This window comes from Bos grunniens, chromosome 15 (genome assembly GCF_055505025.1).
Source record: "Bos grunniens cultivar Pamir isolate PY7600 chromosome 15, Bosgru_T2T1.0, whole genome shotgun sequence".
Lineage (NCBI taxonomy): Eukaryota > Metazoa > Chordata > Mammalia > Artiodactyla > Bovidae > Bos > Bos grunniens.
In genome coordinates, this window is record NC_141179.1 from 25,539,121 (window position 1) to 25,557,035 (window position 17,915).

General features: G+C 39.3%; 1 pseudogene; it reads right to left on the reverse strand.

Moving 5' to 3' along the window:
• Positions 1-123: 123 nt before the first annotated feature.
• LOC147357475 (NXPE family member 1 pseudogene) lies at positions 124-12,175 on the reverse strand (annotated as a pseudogene).
• Positions 12,176-17,915: the final 5,740 nt, after the last annotated feature.

Sequence of the window (17,915 nt, forward strand, 5' to 3'; positions counted from 1 at the left end):
CCTGATGTTCTCTTTCTTAAAGAGTTATTTTAGTGACTGAGCCTCTTAGGAGTAGTCATTCTGTAGCTTTTCTGACCCTGATGACCCGAGAATGAAAATGTCAAAGGGGAAGGGTCTGAAATGCTAGCCAAGTGTGATGATGATGGCTGACATTTGGTCAGTTGTCTGGGGGATATAATCTACATCTATCAGAGAGTAGGAAAATCATAAAAGAGGACCTGAATTTTCCCCACTAATGCCTAGTCTTTCTGCATCCAGAAGGAATTGTTTCTTAAAAACTTTAGTTCCATGAAGATAAAAAATTTTAGTGCTGATAAAAAATAAATAAACCTTGGGACTTCCCTGGTGGTCCAGTGGCTAAGACTACATGTTCCCAATGCAGGGTGCCCGGGTTTGATCCCTGGTCAAAGAACTAGATCCCACATGCTGAAACTAAGACCTGGTACAGTTAAATAAATAAATAAATAAATAATAAATAACCCCTTTAACTGGAAGGAAATGATGAATATTTCTAAAAAGAATCAGTTCAGTTCAGTCACTCGGTCATGTCTGACTCTTTGTGACTCCATGCACTGCAGCACGCCAGGCTTCCCTGTCCATCACCAGCTCCCAGAGCTTGCTCAAACTCATGTCCATTGAGTCAGTGACGCCATCCAACCATCTCTGTCATCCCCTTCTCCTACCTTCAATCTTGCCCAGCATCAGGGTCTTTTCCAATGAGTCAATTCTTTGCATCAGGTGGCCAAAGTATTAGAGCTTCAGCTTCAGCATCAATGAATATTGAGGACTGATTACCTTCACGATTGACTAGTTTGATCTCCTTGCAGTCCAAGGAAATCTCAAGAGTCTTCTCCAACATCTCAGCTCAAAAGCATCAATTCTTCAGTGCTCAACTTTTTCTTTGGTCCACCTCTCACGTCCATACACAGCTACTGGAAAAACCATAGCTTTGAGTAGGTGGACCTTTGTCGGCAAAGTAGTATCTCTAGTTTTTAATATGCTGTCTAGGTTAGTCATAGCTTTTCTTCCAAGGAGCAAGTGTCTTTTACTTTCATGGCTGCAGTCACCATCTGCAGTGATTTTGGAGCCCAAGAAAATAAAATCTGTCACTGTTTCCATTGTTTGCCCATCTATTTCCCATGAAGTGATGGGACCAGATGCCATGATCTTAGTTTTCTGAATGTCAAGTTTTAAGGCAGCTTTTTCACTCTTCTCTTTCACTTTCATCAAGAGGCTCTTTAGTTCCTCTTCACTTCCTGCCCAGGGTGGTGTCATCTACATATCTGAGATTATTGATATTTCTCCTGGCAATCTTGATTCCAGCTTGAGCTTCATCCAGTCTGGCATTTAGCATGATGCACTCTGCATATAAGTTAAATAAGCAGGGTGACAATATACAGCCTTGACGTACTCCTTTACCAATTTTGAACCAGTCCATTTTTCCATGTCTGGTTCTAACTGTTGCTTTTTGTTCTGCATTCAGATTTCTCAGGAGGCAGGTTAGATGGGCTGGTATTCCCATCTCTTTAAGAATTTTCCAGTTTGTTTTAATCCACACAGTTGAAGCATTTACCGTAGTCAATGAAGCAGAAATAGATGTTATTTTGTAATTATCTTGTTTTTTCGATGATCCAACGGATGTTGGCAATATGATCTCTGGTTCCTCTGCCTTTTCTAAATCCAGCTTGAACATCTGGAAGTTCACAGTTCATGTACTGTTGAAGCCTGGCTTGGAGAATTTTGAGCATGACTTTGCTACTGTGTGAGATGAGTGCAATTGTGCGGCAGTTTGTACATTCTTTGGCATTGCCTTTCTTTAGGATTGGAATGAAAACTGATCTTTTCCAGTCCTGTGATCACTGCTGGGTTTTGCAGATTTGCTGGCATATTGACTGCAGCATTTTCACAGCATTATCTTTTAGGATTTGAAATAGCTCAAATGGCATTCCATCACCTCCACTAGCTTTGTTTGTAGTGATGCTTCCTAAGGCCCAGTTGACTTCACATTCCAGGATGTCTGGCTTTAGGTGAGTGATCACACCATCATGGTTATCTGGGTCATGAAAGATGTTTTTTGTATAGTTCTTCTGTGTATTCTTGCCACCTCTTCTTAATATCTTCTGCTTCTGATAGGTCCATGCCATTTCTGTCCTTTATTGAGCCCATCTTTGCATGAAATGTTCCTTTGGTATCTCTGATTTTCTTGAAGAGATCTCTATTCTTTCCCATTCTGTTGTTTTCCTCTATTTCTTTGCATTGATCACTGAGGAAGGCTTTCTTATCTCTCCTTGCTATTCTTTGGAACTCTGCATTCAGATGGGTTTGTATTTCCTTTTTTCTGTTGCCTTTCACTTCTTTTTTTTTTCTCAGCTATTTGTAAGCTCCTCAGACAACCATTGTGCCTTCTTGCATTTCATATTCTAAAAAGTCTATCCTATCATTTTAAAGGTTCAACCATCAAGATTATTTCTTACTGGATCTTCCCTAGGGTCTGGGGTAGAGTACCTGTTTGTATGTGTGAAGTATCAATCAAAATGTAGAGTTTTCATTGGAATTTATAAATAAGAACAGCATTTCTCATGAAAGAGGGAATACAATATATTTTAAATTAAAAGCCTCAAATCTAAAAGTGAAGTTGAAAAGAAAACAGTCAAAAGGAGAGAGTAGAGACCTCATTAAAGATATTTTAAAATCAGCCTAAATTTCTATAAGAATATAAAATAATTACATGCTTTTTTACAACTTGGAGTTAAGTAGTGCAGTTATTGCCCCAGTATAGTCTCCCAGGAGGTAAATGAGTTTTCCTTTCAAGCAGTCATTTATGTTAATTGTATTAACTGAATCTGGTTGTGAAATGTAATCCACTTCCTTCTAAAGTATAACCACCAGGGACGGGAGTCTTCATTCCAGCTTAACATTTCTCTTTTACCTTTTCACTCTGTGGTAACAGACAAACTGGCGGTAGGTGATTCCACTGGAATAAGTTAAATATCCAGACTTCTCTCTTCTGCTGACTCCTACTTCCTAATTCCTCCCTTTTGAGTACTATCCTTTGATCATTCGATTTGTTTTAGACCCTTCTCCTCTGTCTTTCTTTTAAGAGATTCTGAGTCATCTTGACTCCTTCCTGGTCATTTTCTCCCAAATCTGGTTATTAGCTGAGTCCTGAGGTTCTGTCATTTCTTTGGCATCTTTGCTGATGCTGTGCTGACATAGACCTTGGTTTCTAACCTGAGTATCACTCGTCTGACAGTTGGTGTCCTTGTATCAAATCACTTACCCTTGTTTTATTAATGAAGCAATAATTTTATTTTTTCTATGAGCATTTTTATAGGAATTTTTTTAAATTTAAAAAATAGCTTAAAAATAGCACATCTACATTTTAAAAACTTGAAGAAGTTTAAAATCTAACTTGAATTCATGTTTTTAAATAAGATTTTGCTAAAAGTGACATGCAGCAGCCAGTACAAGCTTAATATTCTGAGATTTTTTTCAATGAGTTCCACTAGAATCACAACTCTCTTGGCACGAGGTCTTCCTTCCAAGGTGTATCAGGTAGCAGGCACCATGATTTTTGCTTTGAGGTAAATTTAATCATCAAATTCCTCACCTGTCAAGCTTCCTTGCCACTCGCTATATCACTCTCCTACCATTAGACTAATGCATTGTATTTTGGTCTGGTTACATTAGCACTTCTGTACTAATATCACATTCTGTATTAGGTAGGAAGAAAATAATGATGACCAAAAAATGCAAATGTATTTATCTCTCACATAACAGTCATAGGGTGAGCAAGCCAGGGCTAATATGATGTTACATGGTGTCAGGGATTCCGATTCCTTCTATATGCTTGTTCAGCTGTTCTTTTTTTTAAAGAGGGGCTAGTGTGTTGCTCTTAATTTTATTATTTCTGGAATAGCTCTTCCATGATGACCTGGAGGATTGTTAAGTCCTGGTCATTTTGGTCTGTTAAAGAGAGTTTTCATAATCCTATAATTATGTTGGAATTTCCATGTGACAGGGTTGGGCTTCTGTGATGTTTGACAGCATCACATCCTGGATAGTTGAATATTCTGACCCTGGAAACTTAACATCGCTACCCCCATCCTAATAATGCACTGCTATCCTTTGGTGAGGATACAGTCTTTGAGTTTATTATTATTATAAACTATATCTTGTATAATAGTAATGTGTCAGGATATTCATTTTGCTAGGTGTCAGAGGAAGTGCTCTGCAGGACCCTTTCAAATGTAAAATAAATCTCTTATGATTGGTCTTACATGTTTATTTTACTTGATCATTTTAGAATAGTGAAAGTGTTAGTTGCTCAGTCGTGTCTGATATTTTGCGACCCCATGGACTGTAGCCCGCCAGGTTTCTCTGTCCGTGGGATTCTCCAGGCAAGAATACTGGAGTGGGTTGCCATTCCCTTCTCCAGGGGATCTTCCCAACCTAGGGATTGAAACTGGGTTTCCTGCATTGCAGGCAGATTCTTTACCATCTGAGCCACCAGGGAAGTCCTAATTTTAATTTTTATTTAAAAATTAAAAAAAAAAAAACAATTTTGGTTGCACTACATACCCTGTGGGGTCTTAGCTCCCCAAGCAGAGATTGAACCAATGCCCCCTGCACCAGAAGCTCAGAGTCCTAACCACTGGACCGCCAGGGAAGTCCTAGGCTTGAGTATTTTAAACAGTATGTTAATAATGTTATTAAGATTCCACTGTATCTATTGATTAGTTTAGAGATCGCAGAAAGCAAACTAATGATTCCCCAAAGGTTTCTTTATAATCCCTGGGGCCTGTGAATCTGTTACCTTCCATGACAAGGGGGCTTTCCAGACATGATTAAGGGAATGGATATTGAGATGGGAGATATCCTGGATTATCTGGGTGGGACCAATCTAAATCACCTTAGTTCTCAAAAGTGGAAGAGGGAGGCAGAGGAATGGTTCAGAAAGATGCGGTGTGATGACTTGACCCATCATTGCAGCTTTGAAAACAGGAGGAAGGGGGCTTTGACGAATGTGGGCAGTTCTAGAAGCCTGAAAAGGCAAAGAAACAGATGCTCCTCCAGAGCCTTCAGAAAGGAATTTGGCCCCTGCCACACGTTGGTTTTAGCTCATTAAGACAGAGGTTGAACTACTGAGCCACAGAACTGCAAGATGATCCACTTGTTGTTCAAGCCACTCTGTTTCAGCAACAATAAGAAAATATTAAAGAGATAGTTGACCTTTTTTCAATATTAAGTCATCCCACCCAGAAACAATAGTATTTTTTCTTCTGTTTATATAAATTTTATTTTATATCACATGTAACTTTTTAAATTGTCTTTCTATAGGTCATGCACATCTTGTTAAATTGTGAATTTGCTCTTTAGAGCACAAAGTGGATTGCATCACTCTCTTCCTTTAATTGGCTTTTGTAGCTTTCAAAAACTTACTGAATAAACACTAAAATCCTCAGTTTCATACTCGAGAGCCTCCATAATTTAGTTTCTTCCTCTTCTTAGCCTCATTCTTCCCTGCATTCCACCAATTGCTCTCACTCCTTTGGACCGGTGAACAAAGTTCATGATAATTTTGTTCCTGATTAGAGTTATCAGATAAAAATACAGAATACTAAATTAAATTTGAATGATTTCTAATGAGCAATAATTTTTTAGTATCAGTAGTTCCCATGCAATATTTTCCCTTTATCTCATGTAATATGCATAGGCAATTAGAAATTACCGAAATTGAACTGGTACTTTGTACTATTGTTTGCTAAACCTGGCAACCTTATTCATGATCTTTATGAGTTTTCTCTTTCACTCCATTCCCTGTCTACAGATATCCTTAGGGGCTAAGTCAAATACCACCTTATCATAAGCCCTTCTGCATTTTTACTTCCTTCATAGAATTGGTAGGTTAAATGTCTTTCAAATTGCAACCGTGCTGAACATTTATTTTTCTCCATTTGCCCTTAATGCCTCATATCTGTTAGAATCTCAATAAACATTTGCTGAATAAATGAATAAATATTAGGCAATAAATCAGTTGAAGTAAATCTCAAAATGATTGTTATTGGTAAACTCATAGGCTTTAAAGAAAGTTCTATTAAAGCTAAGTATAAACATTGTTCTTTCCTAAGTAACGTGGCTTTGTGTTTGCCACTAAAACACATTTAATGAAATGGAAAACACCATATAAAACTTTTAAGTGCATCCACTAAAGGTTAGGAAGTTATGCCTACAGAGAATTAGGCTAACTAAATCAAAATGTTCCTACTCTAAAGCTGTGGGTATCCATCAAAGATTTGCCCAGAATGTTCCCCATATAGAATCATTGACTCTAGGAGATACACTCCTGGGTTTAAATCTGGAGATAGGCTATGAATCCTTTCCCCTTTGGAAAAAATTGAGATGAAATCTGTTATCAAAGGATCTTGAAATAATTTCCTGGAATTGATTTTTCTCTTTAAAATTCAAGGTGATTGACCTCAGAGACCCCCTGCTAGGAATTGTGCCCTCGGAAAATCCTGATTGCTAGGGTTGATGCTGATGAAGTTTGCTCTGCATCAGAATGTCTCTTAGAAGACACATGCTACACACCACCTACCACAGGACAAAGCAAACTTACTGTCACATCAGGAGGGATCAATGTGGTTAAGCTGTATCATCATTTCAGCTCCACACTGGACCTTCACAGGACAACCAATGACTGTTCACACAATATAGGTAATGGAAGCTGCTTGCTTGTGAGTGAAGGATAATTTAAAATTTTCTAGAACTGAAAAGTATTATCATTGTAAATTTTGCATCTATTGGGCATTTTTTTTGGTGTGTGTATGAATTGGGATTGTGTGTGTGTGTGTGTGTGTGTGTGTGTGTATCCACTGTATAGGCTTTAGGGAAAATACCTTTCTGAGAGAGCCTTGAGTTTAGGGCAGCTCTGCTGTTCTGTCACATGGATGGATTTGTGGTGTCTGGAATTTTAGATTCAAAGTATTTATCTAACCTGCAAGTTCTCTGCTCTTTTGCTACTTTTGCATCACTTATTCAAGTTCATATAATATTTTTCTTAGATTACTATAAGCCACTAGCCAGATTGTCTCTGTTTTATTCCATCTAAATTCTTCAACACAACCGCCAGAGTATCCTTTTGAACTGCAAATGCAACTTCATTACTGCTTAAAATCCTTTATTTTAAAGTCCTTTATTTAAAATTCCCCTCACGAAGGAGTTCAGGCTCCTCAACATGGCATGAAGGCCTCTTATCACAGGGTTCTCTATATATGTTATTTATGTTTACCTTTCATTTTCTTCTAGAAACTTGCTTTCTGAGGATTGTAAGCTTCCTCAAGGAAGGTAATGCATTTGCTTGATCCACTGCTGTGTCCCTAATACCTCTCAAAGAGCTGGCAGCAAGTCCTGCTTAGTCTGTGTGCATGCTAAGTCGCTTCAGTCGTGTCCTACTCATTGCAACCTTATGGTCTGGAGCCTGCCAGGCTCCTCTGTCCATGGGATTCTCCAGGCAAGAATACTGGAGTGGGTTGCCATGCCTTCTCCAGGGCATCTTCCCAACCCCACGTCTCTTATGTCTCCTTCATTGACAAGCAGGTTCTTTACCACTAATGCCACCTGGGAAACCCTGCTCAGTCTGATGCATGAATAAATATATATTGCATTTCTTTCCTCCGGTTGATGAAAGGTGTCCTGACTCTTCCTGCTTCAAAGCTCTTATCTTCCCTTTGATTCACTGTTTGTTCCAATCCTGTGTAGGTAAGTGGTAGCAGGCAGAAAGGGAACATGGTTGAATGGGGACCCAGGAGTACAGCAGATATAAGTGGTACCTGATTTGGTGCTATGGATGTCTCATCAGGTTCATTCTAGAGAAAGGAAGGGATCAGCACATTTTCATCCTTCCTGGGACTCAGGCATAAGGACAGTTAGTGGACAGGAGGAGATCTGGTGAGGTGTACCATCAGAGATCAAAGGGAAAGAGCAGAAACCCAACTGTGCTTTTACTTGTTTCAGAAGAGAATCAAGGACTATGGATCAGGAGCCAACATTTGGATAACTGTGTAAGATCTGGAATGCATGTTTTTTCTCCATGTTTGCTATCCACACTTTACTTCCTCTTGACATATTTTTTTGGAAACTTAAGGGAAAAGAACTCGAAGCTTGACTTTGAAAACTGCTATGATTCTACTCAATACTCTGTAATGACCTATATGTGAAAAGAATCTTAAAAAGAGTATATATATATATATATGATTCACTTTGCTGTACATTTGAAATTAACACAACATTGTAAATCAACTATACACCAACAAAATTTAAAAATTAAAATTAAAAAAATAAAACTGCTTAGAAAGGGGCTGCTGCTGGGAACCTAGCATTCCACTCTGTGGCCAAGCTTAGAGAAAGCGAATCCATGGGGAAAAAATGGATCCCTAAGGGAAAAAAAGAGTGGAAAGGGAAAGGGAAATGGATTGAGCCCTCAAGACTTAACAGTAAAGTAGCAAAACAGCAAAAGAGTCTGAAACTGATAGGTGGTCTCAGGGATTGGCCCCCAGGTTCTGGGGTTTGTGGTGGCATATAAGTTACACTTTGCAAATTCCAAAGTGGCTCAGGAAGTATTTTGCTGCTTAGTGTAAAGCTGGCAGACCAGGAAGTGAACATCTGTTTGTGAGCAAGGGGAGAGAGCTTTGGCATTGACGTTGCTGTGATTGATATGAGAAACATGCTTACACCCCAGTGTAAGCTGAGGCCTGCTCAACTTGTGGTTTCCGAGAATTGCTAGATCACAACTCAGGGAATATGAAGGACTCCTCCAACCAGAGACCTGAGAATAGCTGACAATACCTGATCTTGAGATCAATTTGAGATGGGTTTTGCAGGTGGCCCCAGTGGTAAAGAATCCATCTGCCAATGCAGGAGACTCAGGAGATGCAGGTTTGATCCCTGGGTTGGGAAGATCCCCTAGAGAAAGAACCAGCAACTCACACCATTATTCTTGACTAGAGAATCCCATGGGGAGTGGAGCCTGGTGGGCTACAGCCCATGGGGTCAAAAAGGAGTTGGCTTTGACTGAGTGAGCACACATATCGTAGGAAGAAGTTGAATTTTTGGAAACATGACTCAAGCTACAGTGTGAACAGTGGATTAGAGACGGTAAGAGAGGCAGAAAGGAAGCTATGGCAAGTAATCTAGATGAGCTAATGATGACCTGAACACAGGTAAGAACACTAGGCATGGAGAGAAATGGGTAAATGCGAGATACTTAAGAGGTAGTCTACAGAAAATGATATGAGATGAAGCATAGATGTCATACACTTATCAAGGAGAACTTGTCCAGTATAAAATCTATTAACACATAGCAGAATACTTCTCCACTAAACATATTTTGTAAAACTTAGGTCTACAGTAAAAGAGATGACTAGATCTGAGATTACCATAGGGCATGATGGAAAAGGACATATATAATACACAATTCCACCTTGGGAAGTCCTTTTTTTATTGAACATCTGAGTGAGAATGCCAACCTTGGTGGGGGGAGTCATGAGTAGGGGGCTCAGGAAGACACCACATACCTAGCCAGACCTTGAGTAGCAGAGTCATCTGAGAGGGTCATGCCCATTATTAATTGAGGTGGGCAATGTAGTTTGTTCTTTGGAAGAAAAGCTATGACCAACCTAGACAGCATGTTAAAAAGCAGACACATTACTTTACCAACAGAGGTCATCTAGTCAAAGCTATGGTTTTTCTAGTAGTCATGTATGGATGTGAGGGTTGGACTATAACGAAAACTGAGTGCTAAAGAATTGATACTTATGAACTGTGGTGCTGGAGAAGACTCTTGAGAGTCCCTTGGACTGCAAGGAGATCTAACCAGTCCATCCTAAAGGAAATCAGTCATGAATATTCATTGGAAGGACTGATGCTGAAGCTGAAATTCCAACACTTTGGCCACCTGATGTGAAGAACTGACTCATTGGAAAAGGCCCTGATGCTGGAAAGACTGAAGGCAGGAGGAGAAGGGGACAACAGAGGATGAGATGGTTGGATGGCATCATCGACTCAGACGTGAGTTTGAGCAAGCTCCGGGAGTTGGTGATGGACAGGGAATCCTGGTGTGCTGCCATCCCTGGTGTCACAAAGAGTCGGATACTACTGAGTGACTGAACTGAAGTGTATGTAGCGGTGCCTGTTGTCACCTCTCAGGTATCTAAAGGTATACTTACCTGTGAAAAATGGGTTTTCTTCCTTGACAGTAAGAAAAGAAATTTCTCAATTACTGGTGGTCATACTAGTCAGGACCTCACAGGGTACATGTTAAGGCCTCAGACAGTAGAAGGCTTCTCTCAAGTGTCACAGTTCAGCACTTGGGCTTAGAGTTAGGCCACATTCAAGGAAGGTATGGGTGGGGCTATTAACAGCCCTGCCTTTGAAAATAACCCTGTCACAGTCTTGGTTCCTGGCCCTCCAGAGAGCCAAGACCACTGGAGTGGATGAGCAGGAGAGACAGGGACACCTGGCCCTCCCAGAACAGAATGAAGCTCACAAGGTAGGTGAAGTCCCTCACCTTTCCTGAAGCACCTGCCTCCAGGCCTGGGGAGGACATCCTGGCCCTGAGGAAATCCCCACTATATTCTTTCCTTCATCCCAGATGGTCCCTCATCTCCAGCAGGATGTCCAGCCGGTCCCCCCTGTAGTATGTGTCTCGAGGGCTGAGGAGGGTGGCTCTGCTGTGTATGGTGCTGGTGGTGGAGCTCACGTTGGTGAAGGGTCTGGGTGGGACCAGCTGGTCTAGTTTCTCCATGATCCTCTTTATCCTCAGCTCAGTCTCTGTTCATGACTTTAACAGGCTTGGTGGTATTTTAGGGTCTGGGGAATTTGTGGAGCTGTTCCAGGGCTTCCCTGGTGGTTCAGATGGTAAAGAATCTGTCTGCAATGCAGGAGACATGGGTTCGATCCCTGGGTCAGGAAGATCCCCTGAAGAAGGGCATGGAAACCAACTCCATTATTCTTGCCTGGAGAATTCCATGGACAAAGGAGCATGGTGGCTGAAGTCCATGGGGTTGCAAAGAGTTGGACATGACTAAGCAACTCACACTTTCACTCCAGTGGTGGAGGGAAATGGCTAAGTTAGAGTGGACCAAAACTGAAATGGCAAGGAATGTGACATACTCTGAAATGAACCCATCCAAATCATTTTTACTTATTATGTATTTGAATATTTATATACATATTATCATCAGTTTTAAACTCTGGCAATTTTAAATAAGACATAAACATTTATCTTTAACCTCATTGTTTTAGAGAATGCCTCAACAGTTTTAGATAAATATATTAAATCCAAAATACAGAGCTCAGAGAACACTTATGAGTAATGAATTGATTATACTGCATTTGCTCTTCCTCTTCTTAGACATCTTATCACCAGTCATCATTACTATCTGTTAGTTCTACTTATATATATATCTTTTCAGTTCAGTTCAGTTCAGTTCAGTTGCTCAGTCATGTCTGACTCTTTGCGACACCATGAATCGCAGCACACCAGGCCTCTCTGTCCGTCACCAACTCCTGGAGTTTACTCAAACTCACATCCATCAAGCCAGCAATGCCATCCAGCCATCTCATCCTCTCTCATCCCCTTCTCCTCCTGCCCCCAGTCCCTCCCAGCATCAGGGTCTTTTCCAGTGAGTCAACTCTTTGCATGAGGTGGCCAAAGTATTGGAGTTTCAGCTTTAGCATCAGTCCTTCCAATGAACACCCAGGACTGATCTCCTTTAGGATGGACTGGTTGGATCTCCTTGCAGTCCAAGGGACTCTCAAGAGTCTTCTCCAACACCATGGTTCAAAAGCATCAATTCTTCAGCGCTCAGCTTTCTTCACAGTCCAACTCTCACATCCATACATGATCACTGGAAAAACCATAGCCTTGACTAGACCGACCTTTGTCAGCAAAGCAATGTCTCTGCTTTTGAATATGCTATCTAGGTTGGTTATAATTTTCCTTCCAGGGAGTAAGCGTCTTTTAATTTCATGGCTGCAATCACCACCTGCAGTGATTTTACCTACCTGTAATTGTGTTATAGTTCAAGTTACCAACATTTATTGCCTGAATTGTAGTAGTCATCCCAAGGGTCAGGGCTTCCATCTTGCTTTCTCTCCAATTAATTTTCTCCATTGTTACTAAATCAGTCCTTCTCTAGCAAGCAAGATTCTACTCATGTCCTTCCCTGCTGAAACCCTTTCAATGGCTTCTCATTACTCTTGAGGTAAAGTTCAGTCTTAATATGGCTTTATTCTATGGCCTCTGTTTTAACTCTCTTGTTCCTGACATTCCTTTTCTGCATTTTACATTTTCATGAGTAACTGTTTGTATTTTTCAGGAAGTGACCTTCCTTTCCTTCAGCTCTTGGTTTTTACTAATATGATTTCCTCTTCTGGGATGACTTACCATCTACAGATTTTTCCCCAAGCCATCTAAACATCTGTCAACTTCTTACTGAGAAATCATTAGAAGCTTAGAGGTTCCTTTTTATCCTTTTCACACTAGACCATGTTTTTATAGGTACTCAAATTCAGTGATTTCTAAATCCTGTTGATGGTCAGAGGTGCCTGCAAACTTTTCAAAAAACATGGATTCTCAAGCTGCAGCCCAGACAAACTGAATCATAATTACCAGATGCCTTGTCCAGGAGCTTGTTTTTGTTTTCAAAAGCCTCACTTGCAATCAAGTCCGATAAGTATGAGAACAATGGTTATAGACTGGGGGTTGTCAACCCTCTTGTACTTTGGAACACACATAAAGCTTAAACAAACAAAAAAAATAGGTGCACTGCACCCCAGCATCAATCAATCAAGCCCTTGTGGTTTGTACAAAGCAATAGAGTAAACCAAAAGGGACAAGAGACAAGAAAATGAGATATAATTAAAAATAAAGATTAATAGAGCCCAAGTTCCTTTCAAGGTCAGGAATAAGACAAACATGTTTGCCACCTTAAAAGTTCTGAACACTAAAACAAAATGAAACAAACAATTAAGTGTATGAGAATTGTAGGGAAAGAAGCAAGCTGTCTTATTTTTCATTTTTCTTCTCTTTTTCATTTTATTTTTTGCAGATGTTGTTATTGTCCACCAAAAAATCCCCACCAGAGTTAGCAAATTATTAGTATTAAAAGAATGAACAAGGAGCTGGATACAAAATAAACTTGTAAAAATAGCATTTGTCTGTAACAGTGATAATCATCAGAAAATACAATAGAAGATTATCTCTGACTGTGATGAAGGCATTTTGAAAACTCTTTTGAAGAACATTTTTGAAGACCTTGAGTGAAAAACTTTAACATTTTTAAAAGTATTAGAACTTAATATTATACATTTATTAATTTTCCCACAAATAATTTAATATTCTATGTATTTCTTTTCAATTGAATTATAATTGATTTATAATATTGTATTAGTTTCAGGTGTACAGTAAAATGATTAGGTTATATCCATATATATATATTTCTGATTATTTTCCACTATAGGTTATTACATTATATTGAATAATGTTCCATATGCTATACAATGGGGCCTCCCCAATGGCTCAGTGGGTAAAGAATCCACCAGCAATGCAGGAGACACAGGAGAGACGGGTTCAATCCCTGGACTGGGAAGACCCTTGGAGGAGGAAATGGCAATCCACTCCAGTATTCTTGCACAGGAAATCCCATGGCCAGAGGAGCCTGGCAGGCAATATATAGTCCATGGAACTACAAAGAGTCAGACACAACTGAGCACATGGCATGCGCATTAAATCTTTGTGGCTTATCTACGTGATCTATATCTGTTAACACCATACTTCTAATTTATCCCTCCCCCCATCCCTCTTTCCCTTTTGGTAACCATAAGTGTGTGTTCTATAATATGTCTGTAAGTCTGTTTCTGTTTTGTGTATAGATTTGCTTGTATTATTTTTTAGATACTACATATAAGTGGGATCATATAAATTTGTCGTTATCTGACTTCACTAAGCATAATAATCTCTAGGTCCATTCATGTTGCTGCAAGTGACAATATTTCCTTCTTTTTTATGGACGCTTACTCCTTAGAAGGAAAGTTATGACCAACCTAGATAGCATATTCAAAAGCAGAGACATTACTTTGCCAACAAAGGTCCATCTAGTCAAGGCTATGGTTTTTCCAGTGGTCATGTATGGATGTGAGAGTTGGACTGTGAAGAAAGCACCGAAGAATTGATGCTTTTGAACTGTGGTGTTGGAGAAGACTCTTGAGAGTCCCTTGGACTGCAAGGAGATCCAACCGGTCCAGTCTCAAGGAGATCAGCCCTGGGTGTTCTTTGGAAGGAATGATGCTAAAGCTGAAACTCCAGTACTTTGGCCACCTCATGCAAAGAGTTGACTCACTGGAAAAGACTCTGATGCTTGGAGGGATTGGGGACAGGAGGAGAAGGGGACAACAGGGGATGAGATGGCTGGAAGGCATCACCGACTCGATGGACATGAGTTTGGGTGAACTCCGGGAATTGGTGATGGACAGGGAGGTCTGGCGTGCTGCGATTCATGGGGTCGCAAAGAGTTGGACATAACTGAGCGACTGAACTGAATTGAACTGAATACTCTATTGTGTACTTATATTCCACCTCTTCTTAACCCATTCATCTGCTGATGGGTGCTTGTTTTATTTCTGTGTTTTGACTATTGTAAATAGTGCTGCTATGAACATTTTCTAATTAGAATTTTCTCAAGATATATGCCCAAGAGGGAAGTTGCTGGATTGTATGGTAACACTATATTAAATTTTTAAGGAACCTCCATACTATTTTTCATAGTGGATACACCAATTTACATTACCACTAACAGTGTACTAGAGTTCTCATTTCTTAAATCCTCACCAACATTTGTTATTTGTAGACATTTTATGATAGCCATTCTGATACGTGTGAGGAGATATTTCATCATGGTTTTGATCTCCATTTCTTTGATAATTAGTGGTATTAAACATCTTTTCACGTGCCTGTTGGCCATCTGAGTCTTCTTTGGAATAAAATCTGTTCATGTCTTTTGTCCATTTAAACAAAGTTTTTTTTTTTTTTTTTTAATATTGAGTTGTATTAGCTGTTTATATATTTTGGATATTAACCCCTTATCACTCATATCTTTGTAAATATTTTCTCCCATGCAGTAGATTGTTTTTTGATTTTGTCGATGGTTTCCTTTGCTTTTAAGTTTGATTAGTTCTGTTTGTTTTTAGTTTTGTTTGTTTTCTGTTTGCTTTTGTTTCCTTTGCCATAGGGGACAGATCCAAAAAATACTGTTCTTATGTCAAAGAGTGTTCTGCCCATGTTTTCTTCTAGGAATTTTTTGATTCCTTGTCTTGTATTTAGGTCTTTAATCCATTTTGAGTTTATTTTTGTATATGGTGTGAGAAATGTTCTGATTTTATTCTTTTTCACATGGCTTTCCAGTATTTCCAACACCACTTACTGAAGAGACTGTCTTTTCTCCAATACATATTTTTTTCCCCTTTGTTTTAGACTACCTGGTAATTGCTATGTGGGTTTATTTATGGGCTCTCAATTTTGTTTCATTGATCTATATGTCTGTTTTTGTGCCAGTACCATACTGTTTTGATGACTGTAGTTTGTAGTATAATCTGAAGCCAGTGTGATAACTCCAGCTTTGTTCTTTTTTCTCAAGATTGCTGTGGCAATTCTGGGTCTTTTGTGGTTACATATAAATTTTAGGACTGTTTGTTCTAGTTCTGTGAAAAATGTCTGGGTATTGATAGTGAAAGTCACTCAGTTGTGTCTGACTCTTTGTGACCCCATGGGCTATACAGTTCATGGAATTCTCCAGGTCAGAATACTGCAGTGGGCAGCCTTTCTCTTCTCCAGGGGATCTTCCCAACCCAGAGATTGAATCCAGGTGTCCCCCATTGCAGGCAGATTTTTACCAGCTGAGCCACAAGGGAAGCCTGTGTTTTGATAGGGGTTGCATTAAATCTGTGGAGAAGAATGGCACCCCACTCCAGTACTCTCACCTGGAGAATCCCATGGATGGAGGAGCCTGGTAGGCTGCAGTCCATGGGGTTGCTAAGAGTCAGACATGACTGAGCAACTTCACTTTCACTTTTCACTTTCATGCATTGGAGAAGAAAATGGCAACCCACTCTAGTATTCTTGCCTGGAGAATCCCAGGGACGGGGGAGCCTGGTGGGCTGCTGTCTATGGGGTCGCACAGAGTCGGACACGACCCATGTGACTTAGCAGCAGCAGCAGCAGCATTAAATCTGTAGATTGTTTTGGGTAGTATGGCCATTTTAACGATGTTAATTCTTCTAATCCATGAAGATATATTTCCATTTCTAATGCATGGTATATATTTCCATTTATTTGTATTGTCTTCAATTTCCCTCATCCATGTCATAGTTTTTCAGAACGTGGGTCTTTCACCTCCTTGGTTAAGTTTATTTCTAAGGCTTCATTGAATGTATTGGGAGTGTTTCCTTCCCCTTCAAGTTTATGGAATTGTTTGAGAAGCATGGATATGATCTTTCCTTTATATGTTTGGTAAAATTCCCCTGTGAAGCTGTCTGGTCCTGAACTTTTGTTTTCTGAGAGGTGTTTTTTTTTTTTTTTTTTTAATTACAAATTCAATTTCACTATTAGTGATCAGTCTGTTCAGATTCTATTTCTTCCTGATTCAGTCTTGAAGATTGTATGTTTCTAGAAACTTGTCAGTTTTTCCTAGGTTTTCCAATTTATTGACAGATAATGTTGTATTCTCTTAGGATTGTATGTCTGTGATATTGGTTGTTATTTATTCTCTCTTTTTCTTCTTGTTTAATTTTTTTTTGGATCTTCTCTATTTTTTTCTTAATGAACCTGAGTAAAGGTTTATCATTTTTTTATGTGTTCAAAAGATCAACTTTTGGTTTCTTTAATGTTATCTTTTATGTTGTTGGTTTCTGTTTTATTTATTTCCTCTCTTATCTTTATTATTTCTCTCCCTTTGTTGAATTTGGGCTTCATTTGTTTTCCTTTTTCAAATTACTTTAGATTTGGTTGGTTCTTGATGTAGGCCTGCATCACTATAAACTTCCCTCCTTGAACTGCTTTTGCTGCATCCCATAGAATTTGAAGACTTGTGCTTTTATTTTCGTTTGCCTCAAGATATTTTCTGATTCCTATTTTGATTCTTCATTGATCCATTAGTTTTAAGTGGCATGTTGTTCAATCTCCCAATACTGTGTTTTTCCCACTTTTCTTCCTATAACTAATTTCTAGCTTCATACTGCTATAGTTGTAAAAAATGCTTGATATAATTGCTGTCCTCCAAAGTTTATAGAGACTCGTTTTGTGGTTACCATGTGATCTGTCCTGGAGAGTGTTCCACGTGCACTTAAAAAGAAGGTGTATTATGGTATTTGGGATGGAATGTCCTGTAGATGTATGTTGAATCCAATGGGCTAATGTGTCATTTACGACAGCTGTTTCCTTATTGATTTTCTCTCGGGTGATCTGTCCATTGATGTAAGTGGGGCATTAAATTCCCCTACTATTATTGTCCTTTTGTCATTTTTTCATTATGTCTGTTAATATTTGCTTTATGTATTTAGGTAATCCTATGTTAGGGGCTTCCCTGGTGGCTCAGATGGTAAAGCCTCTGCCCGCAATACAGGAGACCTCGGTTTAATCCCTGGGTTGGGAAGATCCCCTGGAGAAGGAAATGGTATTAATGAGTGTTGTATCTTCTTATGTTGATGCCTTTATCATTATATAATTCCCTCTCTGTCTTTCCTTACAGCCTTTCTTTTTAGAGTCTATTTTGTCTGATGCAAGTATTGCTACCCTGCTTTGCTGTTTCTGTTTGCATGACATGTCTTTCCCCAACCTCATGCTTTCAGTCTGTCTCTTT